Genomic DNA, 19,937 nt, shown 5'->3' with positions numbered 1-19,937 from the left:
CTGAAGTGGCTTTGAGGGCCTTCTATATTAGAAAGTCCCCATAATTCACCCCATTTTGAAAACTGCACCCCTCAAGGTATTCAAAACCACATTCAGAAAGTATTTTAACCCTTTAGGCGTTTCACAGGAAGTAAAGCAAAGTAGAGGTGAAATTTACAAATTTCATTTTTTTTGACGAAATTCATTTGTAATAAAAAAAAAATCTGTAACACAGAAGGTTTTACCAGAGAAACGCAACTCAATATTTATTGCCCAGATTCTGCAGATTTTAGAAATATCCCACATGTGGCCCTAGTATCCTAATGGGCTGAAACACCGGCCTCAGAAGCAAAGAAGCATCTAGTGGATTTTGGGGCCTCCTTTTTTTAGGAATATATTTTAGGCACCATGTCAGGTTTGAAGAGGTCTTGTGGTACCTAAACAGTTAAAACCCGCCAAAAGTGACCCCATTTTGGAAACTACTCCCCTCAAGGCATTTTTCTAGGGGTATAGTTAGCATTTTGACCCCACAGTTTTTTTGCAGAATTTAGTGGAATTAGTCTGTGAAGATGAGAATCAAATTTTTTTCTGTGGAAACATAGAATTTTTTCATTTTTACAAGGCATAAAGGAGAAAAAGTGTCCCAACATTTGTAAAGCAATTTCTCCCGATTACGGCAATACCCCATATGTGGTCATAAACTGATGTTTGGACCCACAGCAGGGCTCAGGAGGGAAGGAGCGCCTTTTGGATTTTGGAGCGCAGATTTTGCTGGATTGGTTTTCAGTGCCATGTCGGAGGGACCAAAACAGTGGAAACCCCCCTAAAGTGACCCTATTTGGAAAACTACACCCCTCAACAGCGATTTTGGCGCTTTAAATTCTTTATTTCTTACAGCGTTCACCGTGCGCAATAAATTACATTTTACTTTATTCTGCGGGTCGGTACGATTACGGCGATACCATATGTGTATCGTTTTTTTTTACGTTTTGCAGCGTTTCTATAAAATCATTTATTTTCTGAGACCCTATATACTGAGCCGTAAATTTTTTATTTTTTCGTCAAAAAAGCTGTGGGAGTTCTTGTTTTTTGCGGGACGGGTTGTAGTTTTTATTGGTACTATTTTGGGGTAAATGCGACTTTTTGATCACTTTTTATTCTATATCTTGGGAGGGGTGGTGACCAAAAAATAGCGATGCTGACATAGTTTTCCGTTTATTTTGTTTGCGGCGTTCACCGTTCAACATTATAGTTTCATAGTTTGGGTCGTTACGAACACGGTGATACCAAATATGTGTACTTTTTTTTAAAGTTTTCATTTTTTCCCTATAATAAATAACTTATTATAGGAAAACAAAAACGTACTTTTACACTTTTATAAAACATTTTTATTAACTTTTTTTTAACTTTTTACACTTTATTTTTTTGTTTATTAACTTTTTTTTAAAACTTTTTACACTTTATTTTTTTGTTTATTAACTTTTTTTTAAAACTTTTTACACTTTATTTTTTTACCTGCAGCTCTGATCGCTGCTAGAATACATTACACTACCTAGGTAGTGTAATGTATTCCAACTGTCAGTGTGATGTCACAGTCACTCTGACAGTAAGTCTATGAGGACCAGCTAGAGGCTGGTCCTCATAGGCTTCCATACATGGCAGACCCGGAGGTTGTTGCCTGGCCTCCGGATGAAATCACAAGCATCAGCAGCCCCCACAATTGCATGGGGGCTGCTGATGTGCTACAAACCCCCTAAATGTGGTGATCGCAATCGAGCACCACATTTATCGGGTTAATTGCAGAAATCAGCGGCGATGAGCCGCTGATCGGCAACACTGGAGTGTTACCTGTCAGAGACAGCTGATCTCCCAGTTCCCGATGCACACCTTGTCGCTGACAGTGTGCATCGGGAACGACACAGTGACTTCCTGTCACTCTTACAGGAAGACTATCAGGACCAGCCAAAGGTTGGTCCTGATGGGCTTCCGTACATGGCAGACACTTAAGCCATTGTTTCGCTTCCGTTTGCCATGGTAACTATCGGAAAACCCCGCGATTTCGGACTGGGGTCTGCCGATATGCTAGAAAGCCCTAATATTCGGCGATTGCAATCAATCGCCGAATTTAAGGGGTTAATTCGCCGAAATCAGCGGCAAAAGACCGCTGGCCGGCAAGAGTGGAGTGTCAGCTGTCGGCGACAGTGTGCACCGGAAAAAACTCAGTAACTGTACGTCCTCGTGCGGGAAGTAACCTCCCACAACGACGTACAGTTACTTACTCGTGCGGGTAGGGATTAAGGACCCAGCCTGTTTGGACCTTAATGACACGGCAAGATTTTTCAAATCTGGTATGTCTGACTTTGTTGTAGAATAAGTCTGGAATAGTTTTGCATATCCAAGTAATTCTAACAATATTTTTTCATCACATGTTGGACTTTATTTAGGTGGTAAAAGTAGACAGGATTTGCGTAAACAAATAAAAAAAAATACAAAAATATATGACATTTTGTAAACATTTTAATTTTTCCCTATTTAGAACTTCAATATGACACATGTATATACATACTGTACAATTTTATGTTGGCAGAACTTTTGATTAAAAAAAATTGGCGCAATTTAGGAGACTTACAAATTTATTAATAATTTTATACATTTTTAAGTACATTTTGTTTTCCTGCCAAGTTTTCATAGTCTCATAGGTGTCATAATGATGGAAACCCCATAAATGACCCCATTATGGAAACTACACCGCTTAATGTATTCATTAAGGGGTTTTGTAAGTATTTTGAAACCTCCGTTTTTTTTGTAAGAAATCATGCATAGCAGGTGAAAAAACAAATGTGGCATTTAATTACCGATTTCTTTGTAAAGCGAACATAAAAATGAAGAAACACATCCCAAAATATATCGCCCTGTTTCTCCTGTCTTCAAAAATACCCCCATTGTGGCTCTAATGCGCTGCCTGAATACACGACAGGGCCAAAAAGGAAGGGAGAACATGGTGGCTTTCAGGACACATATTTTATTTTAAAATGTTTTAGGCCCCACTGCACATTTGGAGAGGCTTTGAGCTACCAGAACGATAGAAACACCCCATAAATTACCCATTTAGAAAACTAGACCCCTTAAGGTATATATCTAGGGGTGTACTGAGCATTTTGACCCCACAGCTTTTTGCTGAATGTAATTCAAAGCAGGTGAAAAAAAAAGTATTTTTCACTTTTTTCACAAATGTGTCATATTAATGACAGATTTATTTGTAAAGCGAACATGAAAATGAAGAAACACCCCCCAAAATCTATCGCCCAGTTTCTCCTGTCTTCAAAAATACCCCTATTGTGGCCCTAATGTGCTGCCTGGACACACGGCAGGGCCCAAAATGAAAGGAGCACCCAATGACATTCATGACACATATTTTGCTTGGGCCCCACTGCACATTTGGAGAGGCATTGTGCTGCCAGAACGATAGAAACTTCCCATAAATTACCCCATTTAGAAAACTAGACCCCTCAAGGTATTTATCTAGTGGTGTAGTGAGCATTTACACCCTGCCATTTATTAACAGAATTTAAAGCACAACAAAGTAAATGCAAAGCAAAAATTAGTATTCGCTTTCATGAAATTTTTTAGTACAAAGCAATGTAGACTGAGGAAATGCATCCCACATTTTAATGTGCAGGTACTTCTGTGATAAAAAAAAAAACCCCAATGAGGCCCTAATCAGCTGTTTCGATACACGACAGGCATTCTAACTTGAATCATTTACAGGCACCATTTCGTGTTTGCCGAGTCTTTGTGGGGCTAGGGCAAATAAAAAATAACTTAAAGAGGCCCTATCACCACATTATAAGTGCCCTAACTCTTACATAATGTGATCAGCACTGTAATGTAGATCACAGCAGTTGTTTTTATTTAGAAAAACTATCAATTTTGATGGTGTTATGACCTATTTGAGATTTATGCTAATGACTTTTTTAATAGACAACTGGGCGTGTTTTTACTTTTTGACCAAGTCAGTGTTGTAAAGAGAAGTGTATGACGCTGACCAATCAGCATCATACACTTTTCTCCATTCATGTACTCACACACAGCGTGATCTCGCGAGACCACGCTTGCTGTCACTTACTCACACATTAACGTTACTTAAGTGTCTTGAGAGTGAACAGACATTGCCTCCAGCGAGGACGCGATGTCTATTCACAATCCCGTCACTTTGGTAACGTTTGTGTGGGACTTACAGCACAGCACATCGAGATCACGCTGTGCTGTCATTTACAGCGAGATCTCACAAGATTACGCTTGATGTGCTGTAAGTCCCACACAAACGTTACCGAAGAGTCGGGATTGTGAATAGACATCGCATCCTGGCTGGAGGCTGGAGGCAATGTCTATTCACTCTCAATGCTGGGTTTGCAAGAAAAGGGAGTCTACACGGGCGCTGCTGCACTTCAGTTAACACATCAATACATGAGTAATGATAAGTATGTACGAAAGAATGGATAATAAAATGTATTAATATAATGAGGCTACGCGTTTCAATGCCGCACTGGCATCTTCATCAGGCCATTAAAAAAACATACAAAGTTCACTGCTTAAATAACCATACCATTGAGGAAAAAAACCCGCCAATGTGACCGAGGTCAGAGTGCTCCAGTGACGTCATAGATGAAGGTTTGGATTTAAAATATAAATATTCGCAAAAGCAATGAATAGTGAGACATATAGAGAAGGAAAACAATACCTTACAATACTAAAGGAAGAAAATATAAAATATCCGCAAAAATGACATAATAATATGATGAAACACGTTTAAACTGCAACACGGCGTACAGAGCATCCAAAAGGATTCTAAACATAGAGACATTCATTAGGATGCTGGAGTTACCTCCATTTAGATGTTAAAGGACCCAAACATCCATTTGGATGTGTAAGTTAATAAACATCCATTTGGATGCAAAAGTAACATCCATTTGGACGCAAAAAAACAACAGCGTTCATTTGGATGCACACAATGCATTAGTTTCGATGCTAAATGAGAGGACATCAATTAGGTGTTAAGCTAAACTTTTAAAATAGCAAAGTGCAACGAATGTACAACTATATATTTAGTAAGATAAATTTTAGAAGGGAAGAAAACAGTATCGGCACATGTAGAGACCGAACAAAAGACATCATATAGCAAAAAACTACATTATAAAAATTATGTAAAACGATTAGTATATAAAAATGTGAGCACTAAAAGTTGTAAATATATAAAAAAATAAATATGATGAAATTTCATTAAAAGAATACAATAATACACAAAAAACGGCATAATAGACTCATATTGGTTAGAAAAAAAAACGGAAAATCAGTAAACTGGAATTATTAGCAAAACGAAAAAGAGGGCTAACAAGGTGCCATAAATTATAACCAAGTGGTAAATGTATCAGTGGGCATATCTAAAAAAGGGACCACTGATAATTTTTATGAGAATACCAGTGAACGGAGAAAAAAGAATAGGACTTCAAAATAACGATCTTTCAATAGTAACACCACACTAATAAGATTTTAATCTAGGGTTGATTCTGATATATCATTCAGACCATCTGGTTGGAGGGTCTTCATTTTAAAAATCCAGTAATTTTCACGCTGTTTCAGCTTACTGAATCTATTAGTAACATTAAGTGGAATCTGTTCAATAGGTGTAATAAGTATGTTACTAAAAAGGCTGCTGTGTGTGGTAGAAAAGTGACGGGAAACACTATGCTTCATAAAGCCCGTATTTATATTGAACCTATGGTTATTGATCCTTGTCCGTAAACATTGTGTTGTGCGGCCAATATATTGTAAATGGCATGGACATTCCAACATATAAATTACAAAGGAGCTTCCACAATTAAGGAAGCTCTTAATATTAAAGGATTCCTTGGTTATTGTGGATGTATAGGTGGTGGCTTTGTGAGCCATATTAGTGCAACACAGGCAACGCTGACGACCACATTTATAAGAACCAAGAGTCTTAGGGAGCAAGGTAGAGCAAGATACCGTGGGGCTCCTTAATCTGCTTGGTGCTAGAATATTTTTAAGAGACTTAGAACGTCTGAAAGTGACAATTGGTCTGTCTGGTAACTCAGCTTTTAAAAAGGGATCGCTCTTCAGGATATGCCAATGCTTATCCAAAACCTCCCTGATTTTTTTGTTTCCACTATTAAATGAGGTGATAAAATTATTACTAAAATTATGGTTCTCTTTTTTGCCTATTTTCTGCTCAATGCAAGATTCTTGTGATAGTTGGGCAGCCTTAAGACGTGCCCCTTTGATAAGACTCAAAGGGAAATTTTTTTCTTTGAATCTTTTTTCTAGTAGATTGCATTCCTCTAAGAAGTCCATATCAGTGGTGCAGTTTTTTCTAACCCTTCTAAATTGTCAGAAGGGAACATTTTTTATCCATGGGGGATAATGGGCACTATTAAAATTAAAGTAACTGTTGACATCCACAGATTTGAAATGTGTCTTCGTTATAAACTTATTAGTAGTGATGTCAAAAGCAATGGTCAAGTGTAAAAAGTCAATGGACATAGTAGAGAAAGTATGGGTAAAGGACAATCCTAAACTATTCTGATTTAAAGACTCAATAAAAGATGTAGCCTCTGCCTCATTACCCAACCAAATGAAAAAGAGGTCGTCAATATAACGTTTATAGAATAAAATATTATTTCACTGTATAGTTAGATAGAAATCTAATTGTGCTCCCACAATATAAAGAAATTTAATTATAAGGTTCACTGAAATGACAACTGAGTAAAAGGATATCTTTAATAGTAACTAGTTTAAAAACAGGGGTAACACACCACTGTGACATAAGCCCCACCGTGAAAATTAAAAAATGTATTAAACAAAAAAACACTGAGTTATTATGATACCTATATCTCTGTGTTTAAACGATATTTGTAGGAATCAGCATATACCCAGGGCACAACAGTAGTACAAGCCCTAGTTGAAGCATAGGTGTCCGACAAAATCGGATCTCCTAACGCTGGGTGTAACACAATATAATTGTCCCCAATGCACACATTCCATAGACATTAAACGACCCTACGCGTTTCAGATACTCATCCTCAGGGGTCCGTATCTTGGTAACTCTGGCCTCATCACCAGCGATATTAGTATTCAACAGCGGATATTCCGCTGTGCGTCACGGGAAGATGCACGTATCGATGTCAACGGCATACTTCATTGCAGGCGCTAGGTTACTATAAACGCTAAACTCCACCCATCGTATTCGGCGGCAACACATGAATTGACCAATCACAACACCCTCTCGATTCGTGACACCTGCCCATGTGACCCCCCGCCGTCAGCTGACAGCCAGGGGTCATCATCGGCCGCATCATACCGAACGCGCAGGCGCAGTGGAAGCCAAGGACGTATCGCCCGGACTGCCAAACACGAGGAGGTAAGCGCTAAAAGATAATGTGTTATAAGTATATCTTGCGGGACAGTATAACACCGCAAGTGGGCAACCTCACAAAGCAACTCAAGAGTAAATAAACACATATGAGGTGGACGAAGTTGCTGAAGTCCCTATTCCTTAGAAAAACTGACAAAACGATCTCTTTATGTGTTGGCTGATCAATGTAGCCATCTCAAATAAGTAATGCAAAATGCAGATAAACACTCACCCACCCCAAGGTAAACCACCTATAGGGGGATGGTATCACACATTTAGATAAAACATGTATAATTAGTCTGCTCATTTAAACCTGCTGGTTGTATACATTCCAGTCTATGGATCCATTGCGCTTCCTTCCGTAAAATCAGGTTGTCCCAGTCCCCTCCTCTTTTGGGGGGTCTGACGAGTTCAATTGCTTGAAACTTTAACACTGCTGCCTGGCCTTGGTGTTTAGCATGCACGTGCTTGGATATTGGGGTGTCCCTACCATGGATAATATCTCCAACATGCTCCCTAATACGACGACGAAATTGTCGTGCTGTTTTGCCCACATAATTTAGGGGGCATGGGCATGTAATTAGGTAAACTACTCCTGCTGTCTTGCAATTGACATAATCCCGAATATTGTATTTTTTCTGTGTGACAACACTGGTAAAACTATTCCCTTTAAGAATGAAATCACAGGCTTTACAGCTACCACATCTGAAAGTGCCTGGTATTTGTCTATCCAGCCATGTACCCCTAGGTAAAATGGGGTCGAAACAGCTGTGCATGACTCTGTCCCTTATATTTTTCCCTCTCCGATACGTGACAGATGGCCTCTGTGTGATCTGGTCTACTAAATCTATATCAGAACTGAGAATACGCCAATACCTATTCAGTATCTGCATAATGTCATTTTGTTTTGAGTCATAGGTGCCTATGAGTCTGGTAACTTGTTCTTCTTTCCGTTTTTTAGGGACCAGGAGACATTGCCTATCTGCATCCCTTGCTCCCTCATAGGCCTTCCTAATGACACTCTCGGGGAAGCCTCTATCCTTCAATCTTGTTTTGAGTTCCTGGGCCTGGCACTCAAAATCACCCATAGAGCTACAATTCCTGCGTACTCTCATGAATTGGCCTTTCGGAATGCCACGTTTGAGGGAATAAGGATGACAGCTATTCCATTGTAAAAAACTATTAGTTGCTGTTTCTTTCCGATGTACCTTTGTGCGGATTGTACCTCCTTCCGTTTTAGTGATTTTCAAGTCTAAAAAAGACAGTTGCCGTTGACATCGATACGTGCATCTTCCCGTGACGCACAGCGGAATATCCGCTGTTGAATACTAATATCGCTGGTGATGAGGCCAGAGTTACCAAGATACGGACCCCTGAGGATGAGTATCTGAAACGCGTAGGGTCGTTTAATGTCTATGGAATGTGTGCATTGGGGACAATTATATTGTGTTACACCCAGCGTTAGGAGATCCGATTTTGTCGGACACCTATGCTTCAACTAGGGCTTGTACTACTGTTGTGCCCTGGGTATATGCTGATTCCTACAAATATCGTTTAAACACAGAGATATAGGTATCATAATAACTCAGTGTTTTTTTGTTTAATACATTTTTTAATTTTCACGGTGGGGCTTATGTCACAGTGGTGTGTTACCCCTGTTTTTAAACTAGTTACTATTAAAGATATCCTTTTACTCAGTTGTCATTTCAGTGAACCTTATAATTAAATTTCTTTATATTGTGGGAGCACAATTAGATTTCTATCTAACTATACAGTGAAATTATATTTAATTTATACAGTTAATTATTTCGTTTTATCTGGGTATGGCAGCCTTTGCACTCTCAGATTTAAACACAGAAGGGTGGATGAGTGAGGCTAAAAGCGTTTTCTCTGAATGTGAACTGGTGTATACAGTTCAGGGTGCGTCTCTTAAATCTACCTTTAAAAACCTTAATAGATTGCATAAAGATTATACTAGAAGTTGGTGGGAGATCCAGAGTCTGGAAAACTATTTAAAGAACAAGATAGTTCCCAGAGGCCTCAGGGTCCCCATTGTCCCAGCATTAAGATTAAAAACTGCTAATATAAAAGAAAGGTGGGAACAGGAGATTACAGGGAGTTCACTTAGGCTGATGCAGATTTTGGTAGAGGAAGAAAAAATTCAGTTCGACTCTATTAGTGCTGAGCTTAAAAAAGAGATTGAGGCAGCCAAGTCCTTGGTAGATACCCCTGGTTTTGATAAACGGGATAAAATTCTCCAACAAACTTTAGAGAGGTTTACCAATCATCTTAAGGAACGTAAACACTTCCAATTCCAGAGAGATCTACAGGAATTTAGGGAGAAAAAAGCGTATGATTTTGTCCATACACAACAACAACAATATCAACAGACCAATAGGGGGCCGAGGGAATCTGACCCTTCCACATCAGAGAGTGAAACCACAGACTCTGAAAGAGTGGGCCCATTTTTCGGTGGTAGCGGTGGGAAACAAAAATTTAGGGGAGGAGCTAGAGGTAGAAATAGAGGCCGTGGTAGAGCCTCTTCTAATAGTGGCAACAATTTTTTAGCCAACAATCCTCCCATTTCCCGCTATATGCTGAGGGGACAAAAGGATTAGTGAAGGGAAAAAATATGGATAGGCTACAAATTATCAACCTATCTGAATACATTTTGAGTGCATCAGAGAACACATTATTAGAAAAGGGACTTTCCTTTGTCCCCACAGTTAAATTTGACTCTTTCTCGTGGATAAAAGATCTTAATTTATTTGCTCGTAAACTCAAATGGATCAAATTTTTCAAACACCACAATAGAAAAAAATGTATGGAACTAGGGTTGGAAGAGTCTGATATGGAAGGCCTTGTAGCCTTGGAGGGGTTATTAGAGGAATCTGGAAGAGCTCCAGGTCTAGGTCCCTTCACCAAACTAAAAATGAAGAGTAGAAAGCTGCCACCTATAGGAGATTTCACCAATGTGGATTTATTTGTGGATATGGTGGGAGATGAGATCAAAAATCTTAGTCAGGACAGTAGGGGCATGGATAACAACTTGTCTTGGTCCGAACGACTAGCTCTGACCACTCTAGAGAAAAAACAGAACATCGTTCTAAAAGCATCTGATAAAGGTGGGAACATTGTGGTCATGAGTAGGGATGATTATAAAAAAATGTGTGAGGACATATTGTTTAACCATAACTGTTACACCATTTTAAAGGATAACCCCACAGCACTATTCAAGAAGGAGTTGCTGAGCATTCTGAGTGATGCAAAGAGCAGATCCTTGATTAGTGCAGGAGAGTTTGGGTTCCTGTACCCACAATTTCCTGTTATGGCGTGTTTTTATAGCCTGCCCAAAATCCACAAAGGGTATCCTCCCTTACGTGGCAGACCCATTGTTTCAGGCATTAATAATTTAACTCAAAATGTGAGTACTTATGTTGATCAGGTGTTGCGCCCGTTTGTCTTAAGTCTTACATCATATGTACGTGACACCATGGATGTCTTGAAACAGATTGATGGTATTTCTCTGGAGAAAGATACAATCCTGGCTAGTCTGGATGTTGAGGCGTTGTATTCATCCATACCTCACAAATGTGGTTATAAAGCGATCGAGTATTATTTGGGATCAAGAGGTACACAGTTTGCTGCCCATAACCAATTTGTTTTGCAGTTATTACAGTTTGTTCTTGAAAAAAATATATTTATTTTTGAAGACAAGATCTTTCATCAGCAATGTGGTACTGCAATGGGGAGTCCTGCTGCTCCCACCTATGCAAATTTATTTCTTGGCTGGTGGGAGGAGACAATTGTTTTTGGGGACAAATTTGTCAATTGGACTTCATCCGTTGGATTATGGATTAGATATATTGATGACGTGCTGATTCTCTGGAACTCTACAGCAGATGAGTTCCATAGGTTCGTAGCAGCCCTCAACAAAAATGATGTAGGACTTAGGTTTACATGTGAGATCAGTGAGAACGAACTGTCTTTTTTAGACTTGAAAATCACTAAAACGGAAGGAGGTACAATCCGCACAAAGGTACATCGGAAAGAAACAGCAACTAATAGTTTTTTACAATGGAATAGCTGTCATCCTTATTCCCTCAAACGTGGCATTCCGAAAGGCCAATTCATGAGAGTACGCAGGAATTGTAGCTCTATGGGTGATTTTGAGTGCCAGGCCCAGGAACTCAAAACAAGATTGAAGGATAGAGGCTTCCCCGAGAGTGTCATTAGGAAGGCCTATGAGGGAGCAAGGGATGCAGATAGGCAATGTCTCCTGGTCCCTAAAAAACGGAAAGAAGAACAAGTTACCAGACTCATAGGCACCTATGACTCAAAACAAAATGACATTATGCAGATACTGAATAGGTATTGGCGTATTCTCAGTTCTGATATAGATTTAGTAGACCAGATCACACAGAGGCCATCTGTCACGTATCGGAGAGGGAAAAATATAAGGGACAGAGTCATGCACAGCTGTTTCGACCCCATTTTACCTAGGGGTACATGGCTGGATAGACAAATACCAGGCACTTTCAGATGTGGTAGCTGTAAAGCCTGTGATTTCATTCTTAAAGGGAATAGTTTTACCAGTGTTGTCACACAGAAAAAATACAATATTCGGGATTATGTCAATTGCAAGACAGCAGGAGTAGTTTACCTAATTACATGCCCATGCCCCCTAAATTATGTGGGCAAAACAGCACGACAATTTCGTCGTCGTATTAGGGAGCATGTTGGAGATATTATCCATGGTAGGGACACCCCAATATCCAAGCACGTGCATGCTAAACACCAAGGCCAGGCAGCAGTGTTAAAGTTTCAAGCAATTGAACTCGTCAGACCCCCCAAAAGAGGAGGGGACTGGGACAACCTGATTTTACGGAAGGAAGCGCAATGGATCCATAGACTGGAATGTATACAACCAGCAGGTTTAAATGAGCAGACTAATTATACATGTTTTATCTAAATGTGTGATACCATCCCCCTATAGGTGGTTTACCTTGGGGTGGGTGAGTGTTTATCTGCATTTTGCATTACTTATTTGAGATGGCTACATTGATCAGCCAACACATAAAGAGATCGTTTTGTCAGTTTTTCTAAGGAATAGGGACTTCAGCAACTTCGTCCACCTCATATGTGTTTATTTACTCTTGAGTTGCTTTGTGAGGTTGCCCACTTGCGGTGTTATACTGTCCCGCAAGATATACTTATAACACATTATCTTTTAGCGCTTACCTCCTCGTGTTTGGCAGTCCGGGCGATACGTCCTTGGCTTCCACTGCGCCTGCGCGTTCGGTATGATGCGGCCGATGATGACCCCTGGCTGTCAGCTGACGGCGGGGGGTCACATGGGCAGGTGTCACGAATCGAGAGGGTGTTGTGATTGGTCAATTCATGTGTTGCCGCCGAATACGATGGGTGGAGTTTAGCGTTTATAGTAACCTAGCGCCTGCAATGAAGTATGCCGTTGACATCGATACGTGCATCTTCCCGTGACGCACAGCGGAATATCCGCTGTTGAATACTAATATCGCTGGTGATGAGGCCAGAGTTACCAAGATACGGACCCCTGAGGATGAGTATCTGAAACGCATAGGGTCGTTTAATGTCTATGGAATGTGTGCATTGGGGACAATTATATTGTGTTACACCCAGCGTTAGGAGATCCGATTTTGTCGGACACCTATGCTTCAACTAGGGCTTGTACTACTGTTGTGCCCTGGGTATATGCTGATTCCTACAAATATCGTTTAAACACAGAGATATAGGTATCATAATAACTCAGTGTTTTTTTGTTTAATACATTTTTTAATTTTCACGGTGGGGCTTATGTCACAGTGGTGTGTTACCCCTGTTTTTAAACTAGTTACTATTAAAGATATCCTTTTACTCAGTTGTCATTTCAGTGAACCTTAGAATAAAATATTACTTTTAAAAGGGTGATCCTGATAGATATAACGATCTTCAAAATGTCCCATATACAGATTGGCATATGAGGGTGCAAACCTCGAGCCCATAGCGCAATCTTTGATTTGGTTAAAATATTTGTTATCAAAACTAAAAGAATTGTGATTGAGAATAAAATCAACGCATTTAGTTAAAAATTCAATTTGACTATCAGGCATACAGGTTTTAGTAGATAGTGTCGACCTAATGACCTCAAGACCTTTAGAGTGAGGGATATTGCTATACAGTGCTGTTACATCTGCAGTTAAAAAGTTAATAGGGTACATCAAGTTGGTGACATTTATTGCATGAAGCTCTCTTATTACTTGTGTCGAATCTTTAAGATATGAAGGTAGGCCAGCTACTAAAGGTTGAAGGTGAAGATCTATAAAGTTTGAGAGATTACTGGTCAAAGACCCAATTCCAGAGATTATTGGGCGCCCAGGGGGATTTGTAATAGATTTATGCACCTTGGGAAGATGATACATGAATGGCATATTTGGGAAGGGCACATTAAGAAAGCCCTTTTCCTTCTTGGTAATAACACCTTCTTGAAATGCTGTGTCAATGAGATGGACATATTTAGGTGTGTGTATAGGTAGAGGGTTTGTTGCTAATTTATCATAAAAACTGCTGTCATCCAGGATCCTATAAGTCTCTCCCAGATATTTGTCCCTATCCATGATTACAATACCTCCGCCTTTGTCAGCAGAACGTATCACAATGGCATCATTTTTTGCTAATAATTTAAGGGAGTTTCTCTCCTGATAAGTAAGTGTAAAGGATCTGCCAGGCACAGCTTCGGGGTTAACGCCCATAGATAATCAGTCTTCACCTGAGTCTATGTCTCTGAGACTGACTCCAGCTTCCACCACTCAGGCTGGCAGGCTTAGGAGTGGGAGAGCCTATCGCAGCCGGGCCAGACTCAGCTAGCTCCTGCCCTCTGTCTATTTATACCTGCCTTTCCTGTTCCTCCTTGCTTGTGATTCTTTCCGTGTGGTTTCCTGGCCCAGCTACAGCTTCTGACTATTTGATCCTGCTCCATACTGACCCTGGCTTACTGACTACTCTCCTGCTTTGCGTTTGGTACCTCGTGCTCTCTTGGTTTGACTTGGCTCGTTCACCACTCTGGTTGCTCACGGTGTTGCCGTGGGCAACTGCCCCTTTCCCTTTGCTTTGTATTCCCTTGTATGTTTGTCTCGTGCACTTACTGAGCGTAGGGACCGCCGCCCAGTTGTACCCCGTCGCCTAGGGCGGGTCGTTGCAAGTAGGCAGGGACAGAGTGGCTTGTAGATTAGGGCTCACTTGTTCGTTTCCCTACCCCCGTCATTACAGGTGGCATTTGTCCCTCGCACAGAAACAGGGTGTAACGTTTATGGCCACGGCCCGTTGTTCTGACTTACCCCTCGACGGCCGTGGCCATGGACTTGTGTGTTTTCTGCAGCGTCATCACCCAGTAAGGCGCCGGCACTCACTTCCTGGTATAGAGACTGTCTCCTGTAGGGTGTGCGCGCCTGCGCGTGCATGGTCTTAAAGGGCCAGTGCGCGCATAATTGCAGGAAGTCTGCAATCAAGCCCAGAATGCTACTGGACTATAAAAGGGGCTCTGCCCTCTTGTTCTTTGCCTGAGCGTTGTTCATTACCCAAAGTTTGTCTTGCAAATGGTCTCCTAGTGTTTTCCATTTCCCAAGTGTTCCCTGTTCCTGCATCCTGTATCCTGTTTGCCGTGCTATCCAGATCAAGTACTGTGCTGAGCTGTTGTCGTGTTGTGCTGCATTTCACGCCTGTTCTGCTACACCTTGCCTGACGTCTACCTGCCGCCTGGTCCCAGCCTAGCCTGCCTTGCTACAGTCCGAGTTGCCACAGGTACCCTTTCTGGACTTTATACTCTGTACTACGCGGTACAGCCCAGTGGGTCCATACCCCGCATCGTGACACAGGACTCTTTTCATCAGCATGGATGGAGGTTAACATGAGGACATCTTTTTTTATCCCTGTACTTTACTAACATTATGCCCTCATGACAAAAAGCCTGACCTTCATTGGCATTAAATATTTGGTTTACCAGCGCCTTTGGAAGGCCTTTTGTTTTTGCGTCTAATCATGCCGCAAGCCATTGTTTTTTTCTCAAATAAAATTTTAAACGGGATCACTTGCATAAAAATTATCCATATACACCGTATTCTAAATTATTATGCACATTGGATTTAAGTGTCATCAACATTTAATTATTCGTTTTTCATTTAAACTCATGGATGGTATTGTGTCTTAGGCTGGGTTCACACGACCTATTTTCAGACGTAAACGAGGCGTATTATGCCTCGTTTTACGTCTGAAAATAGGGCTGCAATACGTCGGCAAACATCTGCCCATTCATTTGAATGGGTTTGCCGACGTACTGTGCAGACAACCTGTAATTTACGCGTCGTCGTTTGACAGCTGTCAAACGACGACGCGTAAAAATGGACTGCCTCGGCAAAGAAGTGCAGGGCACTTCTTTGCCACGTAATTTGAGCTGTTCTTCATTGAACTCAATGAAGCACAGCTCAAGATTTACGAGCGTCTCAGACGGCTCGCAAAATGCGAGGAGGAGCATTTACGTGTGAAACGAGGCAGCTGTTAACAGTCTGTCTTTTCACACGTAAATGCCTCTCATCGTGTGAACATACCCTTAGGGCTCTTTGGATCATTGTAATCAATCTCAGACACCTGTGATAATTAGTTTGCGAGGTGTGCCCAATCAAAGGAAAACTACTTAAGAAGGACTTTCCACATTATTAAGCAGCCCGGAAGCCATTGCCTGGCGTCCGGTTGCCATGGGTACCATCGCCAGCCCCCCGTGATTTCACATAGGGGCTGCCGATTGGCGCTTAATACCATAATTGTGGCGTTCAAAATTGAACGCCGCAATTAAGGGGTTAACTGCTAAAATCTGCGGCGATGGGCCACTGATCGGCAATGGGGAATGCAGGGCAGACACCCTGCACAGTTAACCGCCGCTGCGGTGTAGCGCCGCGCGCCTGTTAACTGTCAAAGCACAGACGTTACTGCACGTCAAGGTGCGCGAAGTGACTGCTCACATTGACGTGCATTAACGTCAAGGTGCGGGAAGGGGTTAAAATGTTTTGATCTCTGTAGTGCATAACAATTTGGAACAGTGCATTTTGAGTTTTTTACTTCTAAAAAAAAATCTGTTATCTTTAGGAGATTTGTTCAATAAAATTAGCATTATACTCCAACGGTTGATGGCTTGAAGATTATACTGACTGTCATTTGCATCGACTATTTAGGAAAATCAGCGAAAAATAACATATGCATAATAATTTGGAATGTGGTGTACAAGTGGTACCCCTTGTCTAATAGTGACTAAATGCCAACAGGCAAGGACGCCCTATTTCCCAACAACCATATAACAAAATGAATGTCTGATATAAATCTATAAATCTTTATTATGCTATATAAAGCAGACAGACAGACAGACCACACATATAGAATTAAAATTATCAATGCTTGGTGCTAGCCAGGGATCGTAGGTGATTACTGCAATGTGCACAGGTGTGGAGCACCCATTAAGCTAGATGTCCAGACTGAGTACAAGTGCTGCAACGTATGGCAGTCACTTCATAAGTTATCTAACAGTGTACCTAGCAAACAAGCATGTATTAAAATTAGAGAAGCTCCCCCCACCCGACATGTTTTGCTACTGCTGCATAAGGGGACAGAAGGAGCATTTACCACAAGGGTGAGAACCCTTAACTGACTATTTTAGCCAGGTATGCTGCGGAACAATTTGTGTGGAATAGTGACTATGCACCAGGAATTCCCGCAAGTTTTTTTCCCTGCGGTATGTAATGCTTGGAGCTAATGAAATCGCATCCTTTAAGTCCAGGTCAGCAATAAGTATTGGCCAATGTTTTTGGTTTTTTTTTAAACTCCCCTCCACTGAGATTAGCCACTGGTAATGCATATATTGTGTAGCAGTATCCTTATTCTTTCCCTCTATGTTACTGTGGTTTTTATTGTCATACGCTCTATGTCCATAATGGGGCGCATGCGCGGACCCTCTCCTCCTATAGGCCGACTCTGACGATACTCTATTGGTGGCCTTACTTGACATTCTTGGCAAATGAGGGCCGGTCCTGCTGTGTCTGATCCTATTGGTCAGACACAGTGACACACCTCCCTAGTACATCATCAGAAGTTCTTTTAACAGGGAGAATTTTTCGGTGCGCCGTCATTAGCCCCGATAACCTCTGAGGAAACATGTCGGGGGGGGGGGGGGGGGGCTTCTCTAGTTTTAATACATGCTTGGTTGCTAGGTACACTGTTAGATAACTTATGAAGTGACTGCCATACGTTGCAGCACTTGTACTCAGTCTGGACATCTAGCTTAATGGGTGCTCCACACTTGTGCACATTGCAGTAATCGCCTACGATCTCTGGCTAGCTCCAAGCATTGATCATTTCAATTCTATATGTGTGGTCTATCTGTCTGCTTTATATAGCATAATAACGATTTATATTTGACATTCATTTTGTTATTTGGTAGTTTGGAAATAGGGCGTCCTTGCCTGTTGTCATTTAGTTGTTAGTTATTATATTGTGCCCGCCAGCTACCAAGGGTTTATATTTGTCCTTGTCTAATAGTGGGTACATTAGGGCCGAGACTATGCACCCATTTACATTGATCATGGGGGGGCATTCAGGAGGGTTAATTTGGGTATCCTTTCCCTCATATACCCTAAAACGGTGGGTGGAGCCAGTGCTGCTTTCGCAGATTTTATAGACTCATGCCATATCTGGCTCTCTTGCTGGGTAGATACTGCCAGAATTTTAATCTCCCCTTGAATAGAACCAGGGATTCGTCAACGGCAAGATTAATTTCTGGGGTATATGCCTTAAAATGGCTAATAATAGGCCTTATTTTATATAGCTGATCAAAGCTGGGGTTACTTTCTGGTGGACATTTGGAATTGTCAATATAGTGAATAAAACGCATTATGGTCTCAAAACTTTTGCGTTTCATCACTCCCCGATACACGGGTGTATCATATAGAACATCAGTCAACCAATACGACCTTATTGTGGGCTTTTGTACAAGGCCCATATTTAAAAGATGGCCCCAAAATGTTACTATTTCTGCCTGGTCGACTGGATACCAGATGTTAGATTTGCCATAAAAAGACGTGGGGTTACTTGAAATAAATTGTTAAGCATACAAATTGGTTTGTATAAACATTAAGTTAATTAAGTCTTCTGAAAAGAAGAACTTAGAAAAAATCTGCCGCACTATATCCGGTGGTATCTATATTAATCCCTGATGCTGAAATAAAATCAGGAATCTGGCGATTATATGTGGCTGTGGACAGCCAACCAGGCTCACTAGCACTTGTGCTAGGCTGACTTTCGCTCAGCCTGCTCCGCCTTGCTTCGGGTTCATCGCTGTCATTGGATAATTACCGCAATAAAAACTGCTCATCAGCCTCACTTGCGCTGTCTGTGTCTGAACACATTATCGCAAAGGCTTCCTCAGCTGTATACAACCTCTGAGACATTTTTTTAGGTAAAACTATTGTAAATACACTACCGTTCAAAAGTTTAGGGTCACTTAGAAATGTCCTTATTTTTGCAAGAAAAGCACAGTTTTTTTTCAATGAAGATAACATTAAATTAATCAGAAATACATTCTATACATTGTTAATGTGCTAAATGACTATTCTAGCTGCAAACGTCTGGTTTTTAATGCAATATCTACATAGGTGTATAGAGGCCCATTTCCAGCAACCATCACTCCAGTGTTCTAATGGTACATTGTGTTTGCTAACTGTGTTAGAGGGCTAATGGATGATTAGAAAACACTTGAAAACCCTTGTGCAATTATGTTAGCACCGCTGTAAACAGTTTTGCTGTTTAGAGGAGCTATAAAACTGGCCTTCCTTTGAGCTAGTTGAGAATCTGGAGCATTTCATTTGTGGGTTCAATTAAACTCTCAAAATGGCTAGGAAAAGAGAGCTTACATGTGAAACTCGACAGTCTATTCTTGTTCTTAGAAATGAAGGCTATTCCATGCGAGAAATTGCCAAGATTTCCTACAACGGTGTGTACTACTCCCTTCAGAGGACAGCACAAACAGGCTCTAACCAGAGTAGAAAGAGATGTGGGAGGCCCCGCTGCACAACTGAGCAACAAGACAAGTACATTAGAGTCTCTAGTTTGAGAAATAGACGCCTCACAGGTCCTCAACTGGCAGCTTCATTAAATAGTACCCGCAAAATGCCAGTGTCAACGTCTACAGTGAAGAGGCGACTCCGGGATGCTGGCCTTCAGGGCAGATCTGGCAAAGAAAAAGCCATATCTGAGACTGGCTAATAAAAGGAAAAGATTAATATGGGCAAAAGCACACCGACATCGGACAGAGGAAGATTGGAAAAAAGTGTTATGGACAGACGAATCAAAGTTTGAGGTGTTTGGATCACACAGAAGAACATTTGTGAGACGCAGAACAACTGAAAAGATGCTGGAAGAGTGCCTGACGCCATCTGTCAAGCATGGTGGAGATAATGTGATGGTCTGG

At 41.1% G+C, this 19,937-nt stretch overlaps 1 protein-coding gene across 1 annotated transcript in view; it reads left to right on the top strand.

Moving 5' to 3' along the window:
• POPDC3 (popeye domain cAMP effector 3) overlaps positions 1–19,937 on the top strand; it is a 127,845-nt gene that overhangs the window by 93,064 nt on the left and 14,844 nt on the right. The gene's annotated exons all lie outside the window — the stretch shown is intronic.

Source organism: Rhinoderma darwinii, chromosome 4, assembly GCF_050947455.1.
Source record: "Rhinoderma darwinii isolate aRhiDar2 chromosome 4, aRhiDar2.hap1, whole genome shotgun sequence".
Classification (NCBI taxonomy): domain Eukaryota; kingdom Metazoa; phylum Chordata; class Amphibia; order Anura; family Rhinodermatidae; genus Rhinoderma; species Rhinoderma darwinii.
Note: the sequence above shows the minus strand (reverse complement) of the source record. Positions and strands in the feature narration are given on the sequence as shown.